The following is a 15,761-nucleotide window of genomic DNA, read 5'->3' on the forward strand; positions in this document are numbered from 1 at the left end:
GTGTCCAGGGTCTGTAAATCAAATGCTGCTTGTGGGCCTGCATCACTGACTGCACCACCCACACAAACAGCCTATCAAAGATAACTCAGGCGTGCCACTGTAATGTCTGTGTGCAGTCTAGTACTGCCTTGTTGCCCTGGCAAGGGCACCCACTTGCCAGGCCCTTACCTTCCCTTTTCTTACATGTGAGTCACCCCTAAGTTATGCCCAATGTACCCCAGTGGGCAGGGTGTATTGTAGGTGAAAGAATGTACATGCCTTGATGTGCGTGGCATGTCCTGACAGTGAAATACTGCCAATTTTGTTTTTCACTATTAAAAGGCCATCTGTCCCATGGGATAGAATGGGGAGTTTACTTATACCAATGTATAAGTATAGCTGCCCATGGGAACTATATAGGAAAATACAGTTTAGTATGCCTGCACTCAGAATATAAAGATGCATCTGTTAGTAAGGATTATTTTTACATTCTCTGTTTGAAAATACCAATTTGAGAAAGTAGGTATTTTCTTGCTTAGCCATTCTGTGTGCCTCTGCTAGGTTTGTGTTTTGACTGTCTGGCTTTAAAGTGACAGGGGCTGGGGATGTGCATTCTGTCCAGAAAGCCACTTCACTGGGGGGATTGAGGTGTGTCCTGCCTTCCAGTGTGAGTCAGGGCTGGTTGAATAGACCTGGGCTGCATTCAGAGTAGGGGGGAGGAGATTTCTTCACACCTGAATGGGCCTTGTCTGGTTTGGACAACAGCCTGTCTCCAACTCCAGCCAGGAAGTTGCACCAGAGAGGATATAACTGGTTTTGGCTGGTTAAAGAGTGTTTCTGCCACCAGTGAACAAATGACTTTGTGCTATAATAAGTGGGGCCCACACCCCAGACATTTAGATCACTTTTGAAGAGCTGGAATGAACTGGAGGAGAAGTACTGCCCCGTTGCTGTGTGCTGTCTGGGGTTGGCCTCAGGTACCTGTTTCTGCCAAGGAGAGGAACTGTGTGTGTATCCTGCTTGAGAGGGTATCCCCAAGAGCGTTGAAGTGGAGCTTGCCCCCTGTTTAATAGGTCTCAGGAACAGCAAATTCCTCACCAATCTTCCGGGCACCATCTCTGTAACCACCGGTTTTAGTCGTTGAAGAAGAAAGGAGCAGCTGACACTGTCACCAAGTACGTAGCAGGTTTCCTTATCGTGAAGGCACTGCAGAAGGCCCGGGGTACTTTGCACCGCATCCTTGGTCTCACCGATGCCATCGGGACAATCGTCACTGAGCCATTGCTTGCACCACATCCTGTAGGCACTGCTTTCTGCACCGCCTTCCTTCATCCGGTCTGGACATCGCCAACACCATTGCTGCACTGCCTGAACATCAACTGGCTCTGTCGCCTGCCCCACAGCCTGCCAGCACCGCACCGAGCACCACCTCACCCCGCATTGTAAGCCTTGGCCTCACTGAGGTCCTCTGGATGATCGTCACCGAGCCGCTGCCTCCACAATGTCGTGAGGGCACCACACCCTGCATTGCTGTCATTTTGCAATTCAACCCCCGCGGTTGCCCCAACCGACTCGCAGCAACATGTTGGCTGCAACGAGAAAGATACTGTTCACAAGTCGGTCAACGCTTTAGCTGGCCTGTACCAACGCGGTCGGCTGGATCTGTTAGACTATAGTTATCGAAATCGCTGTAGCCCCGGACAGAGCTACCGACTCGGAAGAACTGTGTTTTGTGGATATTTCTACAATTTTAACGTTTTCTTTTTATACTGCATATTTTTCAGAACTGTATTGTGTATGTTTGTCATTTTTGGTCTTGTTTGGTTTAGATGAAGAAATGCTTATTTTTCTGAACTGATGTGGCGTCCATTTGTAGTGTTGTCACTGTATTATTGTATTTGTGCACAAATGCGTTACACACTGCCTCTGAGATATGCCTGTCTGCTCGTGCCAAGCTACCAAGGGGTTGAGCAGGGGTTACTATGGAAGTGTATGCCCCCTTACATTGACTAGAAAGAAGGGTCCCTACTTGGACAAAGGTGCAAAACCTGGCCAACTAGAGACCCCATTTCTAATACCCAGAACTTGAAACTCTTTTGGACTAAGGGCCTGCCAAGTAGACAAGCTGAAAGAGCTGCCAGGAGGGGTACTGCTCCTGTGCTGTCTGTTGCTTTGTTGGGATTCCCTGCGGTTGCTGCTTCTGTCTTGGGCAGTGAAAGGACTGGACTGAACTTTCTGCAGCTTTTTGCCTGAGTTTCTCCAAGGACTTGAAGAGGAGCTTGCCTCCTGTTAGAAGTCTGAAGAACATTTAGGACTTCAATTTCATCTCCGACACCACTGGGAACTGTGTGTTTTGTGATGCAACAGAAGAAAAACCATTATGACACCATCAACGATGCAGCTGCCGGCTCTGTGACCTGAAGGCATTGCAGAGTATTCCCCACTTCGCACCAAAACACTGGTCTCCCTGACATTGTTGCCTGATGCCGTCACCAAGCAGCTGCTTGCACCGTGACCTGTGGGCACTGAACTTCACATCGCTTTGCTTCACATCGCCACCTGGCCTCACTGATGACAAAGCTCCATGCCAACATCAACGCTGCTGCCTGCACCATGGCCTTCTGCTCGTAAGGTACACAAAGCATCACCTAGTCCCACACCACAGCCCTGGTCCACCGATGTTGGCGCGATCAACTCCAGCATCGCCAACTGATGCAGCTGCTTGCACCCCGATGTGGGCACTTTACGAAAGCAATGCCCGCTTCACATCGCAGCCCTACATCACAACCTTGGGTCTACAGATGACAGCGCTTAGCAACAACGATGCCTGCCCTGAGACCTGTGGACACTGCATGTCGAAGTGCCCAGCTTCACATCGCTGCCCTGCTCTCACCGACACCGTCGGGCCCCATCACTGAGCCGCTGCCTGCACTATGACCTGTGGGCAACAAACTCTGCATCGTCCCACTTTGCATCACGGCTCCGTTGCCAGCAATGCCAAAGCTCCTGACTTCAATCCCACGGGGTTCAATCTTCAACTCGTGTGACTTCAAAGGCCCGATGACACCTACACCGCCCTCCGGAACTGACGCTTACCAACGTTGACTCTTCGGCGCTCAACGACAGGTCCTCAACGTCCTGCATTTCCAAGGTACAGTGTGCAGGTCTTAACGACACCGTAGCCGACCCGCGACCTCGAGGTCAGTAGGAACTGTTGGATTTGTTTGTTCACGACTCCGTGATAGCTATCAACTTCAAGGAACTGTATTTGTAAGTCTATTCTTGCAATCTTTATATCTTTAATACTGTATGTTTGATTTTTATCATTTTAGTCTTGTTTTACACAGATAAATATTTTCTATTTTTCTAAAACTGTTGTAGTGTCCTTTTGTAGTGTTTTCACTGTATTACTGTAAGTTATGTGTAAATTCTTTACACATTGCCTCTGACTGCTCGTGCCAAGCTACAAAGGAGGTGAGCAGTTTTTTTTTTTAGTAGTGTAATACCCTGACTAGAAGGAAGGGTCTCTACTTGGACAGGGTACAAACGTGCCAACTAGAGATATCTATTTCCAACATTGGTTATCAGCAGTGAGGATAGGACCTGAGCTTGCACTTGGCCTACAGTGATTGGTGTACAATACTACTGTATCACAGACCACTACGTACTACATAATGCTTTTCTTCAGTCTATTTTCGATCTTTCCATTTTTTTATTTAAACTTCCTACTGCATTATGCCTGAATCAAGAGCATCATCAGTGGTATTGGTTTTTGAGGAGAATAGATTGGAAACCTACATCATGAATGGACTGAAGGCAGTTAGAAAATACCTCAAAGCCCAAGTTAGGGGCCTCACCAAAAAGGAAGGGATACAAAAGGCACAAAGGGCCTGGGTAGCAGCCAGAGATGCCAGTGGGAAGTTTGCATGTCTTAGTGTGAATGTTGAGGAACCAATTCAAAGGGAGGATTTGTTTTTAGGAGGAGAGGGACTCTCCAGGCCAGGCAGCAGTGGTCTGTCCCCCGCGGAGCTGAAGGACAGGGAAGAAACTAGAAAGCATCAAATAGAGCTTGAGAGGCTCAAGGTGTTGTCACAAAAGATGATTTTCGACCATGAGTAATGTATAAAGGAGCTGGAGTTAAAGAGTAACTCCGGCACAGATGGTGGCAGCAACTCCTCAGTGCTCTCAGAGTACTCCACATTCCGAAGAATGTAGGACAAGCGTAAGGCAAAGGGAGATAACATAACAAGGTGGTTTTAGTGCTATGAGGCATCTATCAACATGAATGGGGTATCTGGGAGAAATTGGGGGCACGAATGTGGAACCACTTTGCAGAGGAGGGGAGGAACATATTGTTAGCATTAGGTAAGGGGTTCAACCTCACCTATCCTGAATTGAAGGAGGCCGTTCTCACTCAATATGGTCTCATTCCTGACAAGTACAGGGAACAGTTTAGGCCGAGTCGGAAAACTTATTCCCACACCTGGTTAGAATTTGTAGATTCTTTTTGCAGATCACTGGATGGATGGGTGATGGGCAGTAATGTTACAGATTTTCAGTGGCTGTACAATTTGATTGTGTGGGAGAACGTCTGTGTTTTACAAAGCTGCACCAGCAATTGACAGGTAGTAAGCTGACTGACCCCAGGACGCTCTCTATGGAGGCGGCCTGTTGGGTGAGTACCAGGGTCCACAATAAGATGTATCGGGAAGACTCCTCCAAAGGTGGGCAGGGTCCCCAGAAGAAGAGCTGGGTGACAAGGGTAAAGCATAAGAGTTCTCAAAAGGACCCCAAACTAGTATCCAGGATAGACATTCCCACCCCCCAGGAGATAAGTATATGCCTGCAGAAATGTTTCCCCTTAAGTGCTTTCTATTTGACCATGTGGGCCAAATGAAAGGGGATCCCCAATGCCCAAGTGGGCACAGCCACCCACCGAAGGGCAGTCCAAGGTGTTTGCTAGTGTAGCGCTTGGGGAGGAGTTGGTCTCTGGTCAAAGTGGGGACCCTGCAGAAATTACCCTTGTCTCTCTAGGGGACAGTGTGATGGTCCAGGGAGCCTTCTGCCTGCAAACACTAAGAGATACAGGCAGTGGATGACCATCAATGACCGAGAAGTATAGGCTCTCATATATACTAGAGCCAGCCTGACCTCAGACCGGTGTCACCTAGTATCTGAGGAGCAACTAGTCCTAAGTTCATTCTATCAAGTAGTTGCTATGGACAACTAAGTGTGCCAGTGTGGGGTGGCACAGATTTCCTTTGAGTACGGGGGTCTCAGGTCCCTTAAGGGTGGTTGTGAGCCCCACTGTGCCTTTTGATTGTTTGCTAGGTCACAATCTGGAGCAGTCCTTGAGGAAGGATGTGGAGTTCAGGTCTCACTTGGAGATGTTGGGGTTGCCAGAGTGGGCATGTTTGACCACTCAATCTATGGCAGCCAGACAGGGTGATCAGAATAAACTGGAGCCTGAAACAGTGGCCCAGGTGCCTGCTAAGAGAAAGGGCAAGGGGTGTGGAAACCCTTCTCCTGAAGTTCCCATGGTCTGGGAGGAGCCTTGCACTCTTCAGGGCAAGTGGGTGGGTATTCTGAGGCGTATCTGATGAACTTGTAGACTCCAAGGAACCCTTTGAGGGTCCACCATTTGAACCACCTCAAACCTCACTTTGAGAGGTCTGAAGTAAGCATGCTCGTGGTGACAGATGATGGGGTGGAAGAGGAGCGTGAACCTCTCCTTGACCTCCAGTCTGCCAAGGAGCACGATGGGACAGTGGAAGGTGTAAACCTCTCAGCTACACTGACCCTAGAGCAGCAGAGTAACTGTCACCAGCTGTTGGGGCAGTTTGCCATGATGTTCTTCCTCACACCGCGTGTCACACACTTGTGCACTCAGGATGTGGACATTGGTGACAGTCCTCCTGTAAAGCACATCATTTGAAGGTTGATTAGCAGGGTCAAAGCTAGCATCAAGGAACAGGTTTCTAAGATCCCAGCATTAGGGGTGATAGAGATCTCGAAAGTGGTTTTGGTCCAAAAGGCTTCTGCATCTGGTGCCAATCCTGAACTGGTTCTGTGTAGACTACCGTGGTCTCAATGCTATCTCCAGGACTGTATGCACCCTATCCTCAGAGATGATGAGCTCAGAGATTGGCTCAGAGCTGCCAAGGTTCCTCAGCACATTTGATTTAACATCTGGGTACCCTGTCCCTGCCACCTTTCAGAGGTTGGTCAACCAGGTGTTGGCTGGACTGGAGGATTTCAGCACCGCCTGCCTAGATCACATCACAGTGGTCATTTTCAGCTGGCAAGATCACTTGTACCACCTCTGAGAAGTGTTGAAGGTCCTGCAGAAGGCAGGCCTCGCTATCAAGGCCAGCAAGTGCCAGATGGGGCAGGGGTGTGTGGTGTACCAAGAGCACCAGTAAGGAAGCTGCCAGGTGACACTGGTACAACCTAAGATTCTGCCTTGTTAGCCCCCCAAGACCCAGACGGAGGTGAGGGCCTTTGTCCTGCCTGCTACAGATCCCTATTTCTAGTAATTACAAACTCAGAAAGTGTTCTGCCTGCAAGCACAGTGATTCACAAGCATTTTATCATTACACGTCTGCACTCTGTTCAAGGCTACAAGAACACTGAGCATGCTGCTCTTGCGTTCTGTGTTTGCAGACACCTCTGTACTTGAAAGACAAATACACATATCAACATTGCACTTCTGACACAGTGTGAATGGAACAAGGCTTTTATTATATATACTGCTTCTGAGCCATGTTCCTCGGAGGAGCACTTCAATGGATTGTCCTCAAACATTTACCTGTCACTTAGATAAAGCCCTGCTGACCCCATTCTCCCAAAGAACAGTGGCCTGTTTTACACCAGACTGGCTTCCTGATACATCACACACAGGTAATGGGGAGTTAGGTTGCTCCAAGTGATCTGGCAGTACACTTTCTAACTATACTTTTTATAATATAGTGTTAGGTGTGAGGTATCAGTATGATATACATTCATATAATCCCTGCACAGTTATAATAGTTGGATTATTCATCCTTAACACAATTCTGGTAATGCTGGTAACAATGTGTTGTCTCCTACCAATAATTGCAGCTCATGTTTTTTACACAAAAATACAATTGTGACAATAAATGTTTGAAATCCCAATTCATGTTTTTTTTGTGTCCCCCTTAAGGCATGCCTAAGTGTTTCCAGGTTCCCTTGGGGGAATTAGAGTGGTCACTTACTGAGGTTGGAGACACTGATGGAGCAGGGTTTTCGCGTAAAAATAAAACCTGCTCGGATTGAACCTTCAGTAACATTTACTAACTGTGTGCAGTGAAAAATAAACGAGAACATTTTACCACAGGAAAATGTTTCTGTGCAAGCGCGAACTAAACTATTGAGGTAGGTCGCAGAAATGCTTTTGAATAATGAAAAATAAAAGAACAATGCTGCTTAAGTTCAAGTTATTAATAACCAGCTGTAATGCAAACGCTAACATGGGTTGCGCGGGGATAGATGCAGTATTTGGGTTGGTGCGTGAGAAATGCATTTAAAAATGTATTAAATGTTTGTGTTTGTTCATGGTAGAATCAAACATGGGTTTCATTCTGCATGACAGATAAAGGGCTAAAGTCAGCTGCGTTGAAAATGAAATTCTAGAAAATGAAAATGTGAGCAAGAGGGAAAGAATAACCTGAATATGTCCTTCGTATCCTGAGTGCCTACCAATATCCGATTGTAAAGAACAATGTTATGAACGTGGAGGGAAGCTACCCCTGCAGAGTGGCGGTCAGCAGAAAAAGTATTAAAATATAAAAGATGACTGCCAGAGAAGAGGAAACAAGTGATAGAAACTTCAAATGTATCCTGGGAAGAAAGTTGATGACATAAGGATGAGTAAAATAAAGAACTCTTTAAAACGCATTTGTTCGTAGAGATTGGTGTGACAGTACACCCCCTTCCTTAACCAATCAAATGTGAAGCATTGCTTAAGCCCGACCCTGTTTAATATCTATGTGGCCCCCCTGGCAAACATCATGAGATCCCATGGGTTCATCCCTATGTCATACGCGGATGACACCCAACTCCTCTTCCCGTTTAAACATCTTACGGATACGGTCAGGAACTCTTTCTCCTTGGGGATGAAGGCAGTGGCTCACTGGATGGCATCAAACTTCCTGCAATGCAATGTGGCAAAAACGGAGGTGATGCTGTTCGGTGAGGCAAAGCTCCTATGGTCCCCAGACTGGTGGCCGCAAGATCTTGGCCCAGTCCCAGAGCCAAAGCAGGTGGTAAAAAATCTCGGTGTGCGTCTGGACCAGGAGCTCTCTTTAAAACAAAACAGCAACCAAGTGGTGGGCTCATGTTTCCATGTGATCGCTATGCTGAGGAAAGTCTTCCCCTTGCTCCCTGACTCAACTAGGAGAACGTTAGTGCAGGCCCTTATACTGAGTCGACTGGACTACTGCAACGGGATGCTCCTATCAGTAAACGAGGGAGTTATTGCGAGATTGCAGGTAGTCCAGAACACGGCGGCCCGCCTTGTCCTAAATCAGCCTCCCCGCACACCATCGAAGCCTCTTTTGAACACCTTACATTGGCTACCCATCAAACAAAGGGTGAAATACAAGATAGGGTGCACTATACATAGAAGTCTCCAGAACAAAGGCCCAGAGTATCTAAATAATAGATTATCTCTCTATAAACCCGTTTGATCCTTGAGATCCAGTGAACAAGGTCTCTTAAAGGTTCCAAGAGCCAGAAAGACCAGACAAGGTGGAAGAGCTTTGTCCATCGCCGGACCAAGATTGTGGAACAGCCTTCCTCTTTCCTTGAGACTCTGTCAGGAATATCTCCCATTTAGGAAACAGTTAAAAACCTTCTTATTTCCTAATTAATGACATCTGCCTACCTACTGTTACAAGCTGAAAAGGTTCTCAAAGGCGCGGAGATACTCCTCCGGGAGATGATCCTAGCGCGATACAAACCCGCAAATAAATAAATAAATAAGCATGACCTGAGTTCGATACTTATGTGGGTTGGTATTTTGGGTTTTAAAGGATATAATTATGGTGCCCGGAGGGAGGGGTTTAGGACAGACATCTTTGCTGACTGTCGGGTGACATTGTTGCATGTTGTCGGTTTGATGTTCTTCCTGAGTTTCCTAACTTAATCTTTGCCTCTTCAAATCTTTTTGAGGTGCCTTTGCTGTTTCCCCGGCCAGGAGATACCATTTCCTAAATGCGTTAGTATAGCCTGATATCCGAATTTGCTTAACTTTGCAAATGTTTATTGTCTCTGAATCTTTTGTTTCTTCACCTATCCATTCCTTAATGCATTGTCGTTGATTAGGAATTCGTAATTTTCTCTTCTGATGTTGTTTGCTTTGTGACAGTCTATGATTGGTGCTGTATTTTAGTACTTTATGAGCATTCATTTAAATTATTTAGATACATATTATACATTTACAAATGAGTCTGACTTTATTAGAGTACTTTATTCATGAGTATATGAGTGTTGACATGATCAACACCATAAAGATTTAATCGCCATATTTGGTAAATTAGGAAGAGTCTGAGAATGGAGATTGGTATGGTGGTATAGTTTTTAGAAACACAATACTCACAGCGCAAAGGAGCTTGTTGGTTAATGGAAATTGGGCCCTGTCTTTGGAAAATTGTAAGTTCCTGAGCGCTATTTTGGTAGCAGAAAATGTATGTTCTTTGGGGGTATTTAGGCAAATCAAGAATTGATTTAATGATTTTGATTACTAATATGAAGAATTAGTGTCTTGCCTTTATGTAGTTTTGGAAGTACAGGTACGAAGTTGCCTAAGATCCTGGGATGTTATATTAAGCCTATGTGGTAGTCATAGTATGGAAAGAAACCACGCTGAAAGTCATAGTGTAGAGAAATACTACACTGGAAGTTCTTTGTCTGCTGTTGTAATATCGAACAGTGAAATGCTGTCAATGTTATTTTAGGGGCTTACTCTGTTGTTAGGAGAGTGTATGAAATAGTGGAAAGCCCGCTTCCGATACTCTGGCCTTATCCCCAGAGGAGTACCAAGACCTCCTTTAATAAAATGTCCTCTTGCAAAACTTTGGCCTTATCCCTAGAGGAGTACTAAGACCTCTTTTCACTTGTTTGAGGGTAGAGTGGCGCTAGTCGTTATTTTACTGGAAGCAAAAGAGATCCTATTGACTAATTGAACTATTTCTTTAGTAGTGGAGCAGACAAAGGCGCTGTTTTGTGTAATTTCTAATCAAATTTAGTTAGAAATATTTTGTTTTACATTGCCATATTATTATTTTAAAGGGAGGGTCAGTAGCAGGAGTCATACTGACGTCACAAAAAGCTGCTCTGGCATTGGTCAGAGTAGTGGGTGTGTATTGTGCTCTGATTGGTTGGTTGGTGTGAGTTGCACTCGTATTAGATGAGCGTTTTAAGAGGGGCTCTCGCCCACTCAGATCCAAGAAGGGCCTTTAATCAAACTATACAGCATGGACCTCTAAGGGCTGAAATGTCATGCGGATGCAACTCATGGTTGGCCCACCAATGTACTAGAACAAAAACCATTGCGACAGCAACCCAATGACATAATAATCACACAGACCATGGCAACCGCAGACAAAAAAAACAAGCGATGCGTCTCTGCTCGTGGAATGTAAATGGCTTAGCGTCAAAAATTCAAGACCTAGATTTTCTGCAATATCTTAATAACTTTGATATCATCATGCTACAGGAAACATGGCTCATGGAACCACTACACATACATGGGTTCCTTTGCTTTGCTTGCCCGGCTGTTAAGGGTAGAAAAACGGGCCATGCTTCAGGAGGGCTGGCAACCTATATCTCAACAACATCCTTAACAACAGCAGTGGTAACTGGACCGGAAACAGATGTAGCTTTAGCAGTCAAACTCACTCTTTCCTGGGCAGAGGCACAAAACGAAGTAACCCTGTTTAATGTATACATCCACCCAAAACAGACTGCAATTGATTCTGTAAAATTAACAGAACAAATAACTTCTCACGTAGGCCGCACCGAAGTACCAAATCTCATACTCTCGGGGGACATGAATGTATACCTAATGAGATCATCCAAAGCAAAGGAAGTCTGCCTCCAATCGTTAAATTACAATTTATCAACACAAGGATCCTCTATGCACGGGAGGACAAATAATTCCTGCTGGAAGAATTAGAACATCTAAATCTGAGGGCCCTCAATGGAAGAACAGAAGGAGACACTCCCCCAGTGGCAAGTTATCACACGGATCTAACAGATTACACGTTTGTCAGCCTTCCATTGTTTCAATATGTAACAGGGTTCAGAATGAGCGACATAGGGGATAGCGACCACCGTCCACAAGAGACCATTCTAGCGACAACAGCTGCGACCAGCATTCAGCCTGCTATAAACCTAGGCTCAAGCTTTGCATCAAATTACACGAGGCTCAAGTTCTCGATAGAAACTATAAAGTCCCTAACAGACACAGCAATCGACCTTCTATTCGCTCAACCGCTCGAAAAGAACCTGATACAAACTTGGGAATGTTTCACAACTAACCTCAGCAACCTGAAAGCAACAGATATAAAAACAGGGAGCTCTTCAGCCCTAATACAAGAGAAAAAGTTAACAAAGGTTCAAAGAGCACAAATAAAGGCTCTTAAGAGATCGATAAACAGCTCAATAAGATCTCTACACCATGCTCCTGGGAACACATCGCTTCTTTTATCCCTGCGGCAACAGAGAACTCAACTGAAGAGGCTGAAATGGCTCATCAATAATAAAAAGGAACAGGACCTCTGGGCAAAACTCTTGCACAACATTAAGCACAACAACAGTGATCATTTCTGGAAAACAGTAAACACCATCATACACCTGCATCGTGGGGGACTGACTTAATTTATATAAGAGGAATGCTGGGCAAGCTACTTAAACTCCCATTTCAACAACCAAAGAAACATTCAGCACATATCAGAACAAAGCAGTGCAGCCAAGGATGAGCACAATACCATCAAAGGGAGATGGGAAAATGGCAACAACCACCTCTCCGAAAGCTCCGCCGTTGCTTCCCGCTTAAGAGCAACTGATACACCCAACTCTTCCTGCTCAATCTATCACAAGGAGGAAAGCTTACTTGCCACTAAACATTATCGATCAGGAAACAGATTTGAAAGGGAAGAAAGGAGGGAGTACCGGGTCCGAATGGAATCCCACCAGCAGTGTTTAAAGAAAAGCAGGATGATTGGGCAGAAATACACCATCCACTTTTTCTGGAAGTAAGACAACTCGGTATAATTCCTCAATCATGGAAAGGTTCAACAATCATTCCTATCCATAAAAGCGGTAGCAAGGTCTCGCCAGCAAATTATCGTCAGTAGCTCTGATCGATTACGAGGCCAAATATTTTACGGGAACATTGCTGGGGGAATTGACAATCTGGGCTGAAAATAACTAAATAATCCCGCTAAATCAGACAGGATTCTGAAAAAACTCCTGTACGATATCTAACATCATGGCCATTTCATTGATAATGGACACGTCAAAAATTAGGAAAACTGCAGCTGCATGTCTGTTTCATTGACTTCAGCACCGCTTTTAATAACGTGGAGAGGTCTAAACTGTGGTCCAAATTAGTCAGTTGGGGTATCCCAAACAACCTTTTATCGATGATAATGCTTTTATATACTGACACCTGGGTAGAAGTTAAATTAGGTTCAGGGTCCCATCTATCGAGAAAAGTTTCAACAACCAAAGGCACCTCACTGTCCAATCTATTATATGCGGACGACGTAGTGCTACTCAGCCACACGGCAGGTGGCTTGCAACATCTTCTTAACGGTCTGCGGGTCTACGTAGAAGAAAATAGCCTTTCAATAAACTTTTTTAAAAACAGAACCATGACAATCAATAGCAAACAAAATAAATAAGAGCTACCTATGGTATCTGGGCGACAAGCACATTGAACCAGCAGAAGCTTACAAGTATCTAGGAGTCTACCTAGACAAAGAAGGATCATTCACCCGACAACAAGAAGAGATCAAAAGGAAAGGGATGCTCCTTGCCTTAACCATGAAAGGTCTATCAGCTAAACTACTGGGCCCAACGCTGAACCCTCTCTTAGCGGTAACACAGTCCAAAATCCTACCCTCAATTACCTATGGTAGCGAAGAACAGCGCGGGAGAGATACCAATCTTCTGGACAAAGCGCTCGTAAAAGCATATAGAACCATGTTCAGTCTCCCGACTTATACTTCACCGGCGCAAATTCGACTGGAATTTTGTCTAATAAAGCAAACCTGGGCCAGCTATGGAGCATATATTAATTGCTGGCATGAGATCAGTACATCAAACCCTAACACACTAAATCACCGCCTGTGGAAGAATTTGCCTGCAAGACTGTACCTCCAGGAGGCATTAACAAACACAGGCCTGCTGCCCTTATGGGACACACATTGCCACCATTCAGTTTCCAAAAAATCAGTGTGGAAGTCGATGAAAATACAGTCACTGGTGGAGAATAAAGCTGCTTTTTCCACAAGAGCACACGCTTGGATGACTCTGAACTCGTATAAGACCCTAGCTCCACAACAATATTTTAACTTGAGCTACTCAAAAGCACTGAAACTAAAATTCTTAAAGTTACGTCTCGGAGTGATACCATGCACGCAGCACCTTCCTCCATGGAAAAGGGTGCATACTCTCACATTATGCAGTCTGTGCAAAAATGGCCAGGTGGATATCATTCACACCATCTGCTCCTGCACGGAGATGTTCCAAGAAAGAAGGCAACGGCCTAAAATTCCCTTTAATCAAAGAGGGATTTGGACAAGGAGGCAGGCAGTTTTGGCCTGCTTCGACCCCGCATCACCACAACTGACCACACGATTGGTCCGATTCCTCGAACCAGCACGGGCCAAAATAAAAAACTGACACAAAAACTGTTGGGCATTGGGGTACTCAGACTATTAATCTAAAAACGGGGGGCACTAAATGATACAGGTGACCGTGTTACTTTCATAATTGCCACCACATGGCTAAATCAGTATTCTACAACGAAGTGCCTGCAATGGTCATTACAGGCATCCCCTGGCGCTCCACTTAATAATCCAATTGCATGATTTTTAAAGAATAGTTCATATACAGGTTTATTCAAATGAAAACTTTCTCTGTGTTTTCATCAGTTTCGTTTCAAAACATCTCTTGTTTAGTGATAAAGTTCATCAATTGATCAATGGAAATGACACAATACATGCCCAATGCATTTCGGGCTGTTCGCCCTTCATCCAGGACAAAAGCTAGAAGCAAGATCAAACAAAAAATACGTTCAATATCAAATAATCGTATATCTAATACATGCAAAATGGCTAAACATTTGGATATTCGTGACTTTCCCATATACAACGTGTGATGTGCCCTGATGTGAGTACATGCAAAAGCTTAAAAGAGGAAAATTCATGTGAAAAAGTCTCACGTGTTATTCTTCTGTAATCGGTACCTGTTTAAAAACTGAAACATAAATGAACAAGTAAATAGAAGCGTGCATCCTAACCGTCTGATGTGATGTCAAAACATACATTCAAAGTACTATCGTCAACTTACTTAGTTAGCGCGTAAAAGCGCAGTTTCTAAATGTCCATGTCGTGTTGTTACTCGCGTGTGACGCGAGTCATCGTCTGAAACGATCTGACCAATCGCGTGGTAAGTTAAAGGAACTAGTGAATGTGAGATTGAACGTAAGGCAAAGCCTGATAGGTAGAACTCGCGGTCACATGATTTGTTGTGAACCAATGATACTGAAGAACAAAAATGTGTGCTGGTGTTCAAGGCAATTCATTAGCGGTTGCTAGGTGTATAATAAACCAATGAATTCTGCGTATGTTAGTGTCATGGTGACGATATCGGTGCAATGAAACAAATGGTGGTATGGTAAACAAATGGGCGCAGATCGGCCGTACATAAGGCTTCCAATAAAAAGACAATGTCTAGAATTGATGCAGATATATGCTGTTATATGTAACAAAGAAATTCAATTCGGTCATTAAGACCATTCGGTTTACTAGAGTTTAGAAGGTAAATCCAGTGATTTTCTTTTTGCAAAAGAAAACGATTATTGTCTCTTCCTTCGGTTCTCTCAACAGTCTCCAATACCACAAACTGTAATTGAGAAATGTTGTGGTTGGCTTCCATGAAATGCGTGGCTACTGAAGATTTTAGATTTTTTGTGCGTATATTAGACTTGTGTTCATTCATTCTGATCTTAATTTTGCGTTCCGTCTTGCCGACGTATACTTTTCCGCAAGGGCATTTTAGCATATAGATTACATTGGAAATCTCACAGGTTGCATTAACTTTCAGATTGATTTTGTGGCCTTTCATTGGGTGCGTTATTTGATTTCCTCTTATAATGTTATTACAATTTCCACATTGTAAGCATGGGCGAGTTCCACGGTATTGTCTTGCATCACTAGGGGTTACGCTTGACTACAAGCTTGGAGAAGTATACACATGGGCAGATGTGTATGCCCAATGACGCAGGAACCGGCCATATACCGCATACACGGACACCTCTTCCTCTGGAAGCGACATGTCGAATAAACCACCCACGAACAAATCACAATCCTTGACCAAGAGTTCAACTACTTCTCAAAGAGAACAACACAGAGAAGACATACCATCGATATCTAATACTTCAAATACTTCGGAAGTCCCTTTTTTAGAACGAGGCCCCCCAGGAACCGAAGACTCAGGAGGGGAAAAAGAAGGACCCCACGCAAGAAGCG

This window comes from Lissotriton helveticus, chromosome 3_2 (genome assembly GCF_964261635.1).
Source record: "Lissotriton helveticus chromosome 3_2, aLisHel1.1, whole genome shotgun sequence".
Classification (NCBI taxonomy): Eukaryota; Metazoa; Chordata; class Amphibia; order Caudata; family Salamandridae; genus Lissotriton; species Lissotriton helveticus.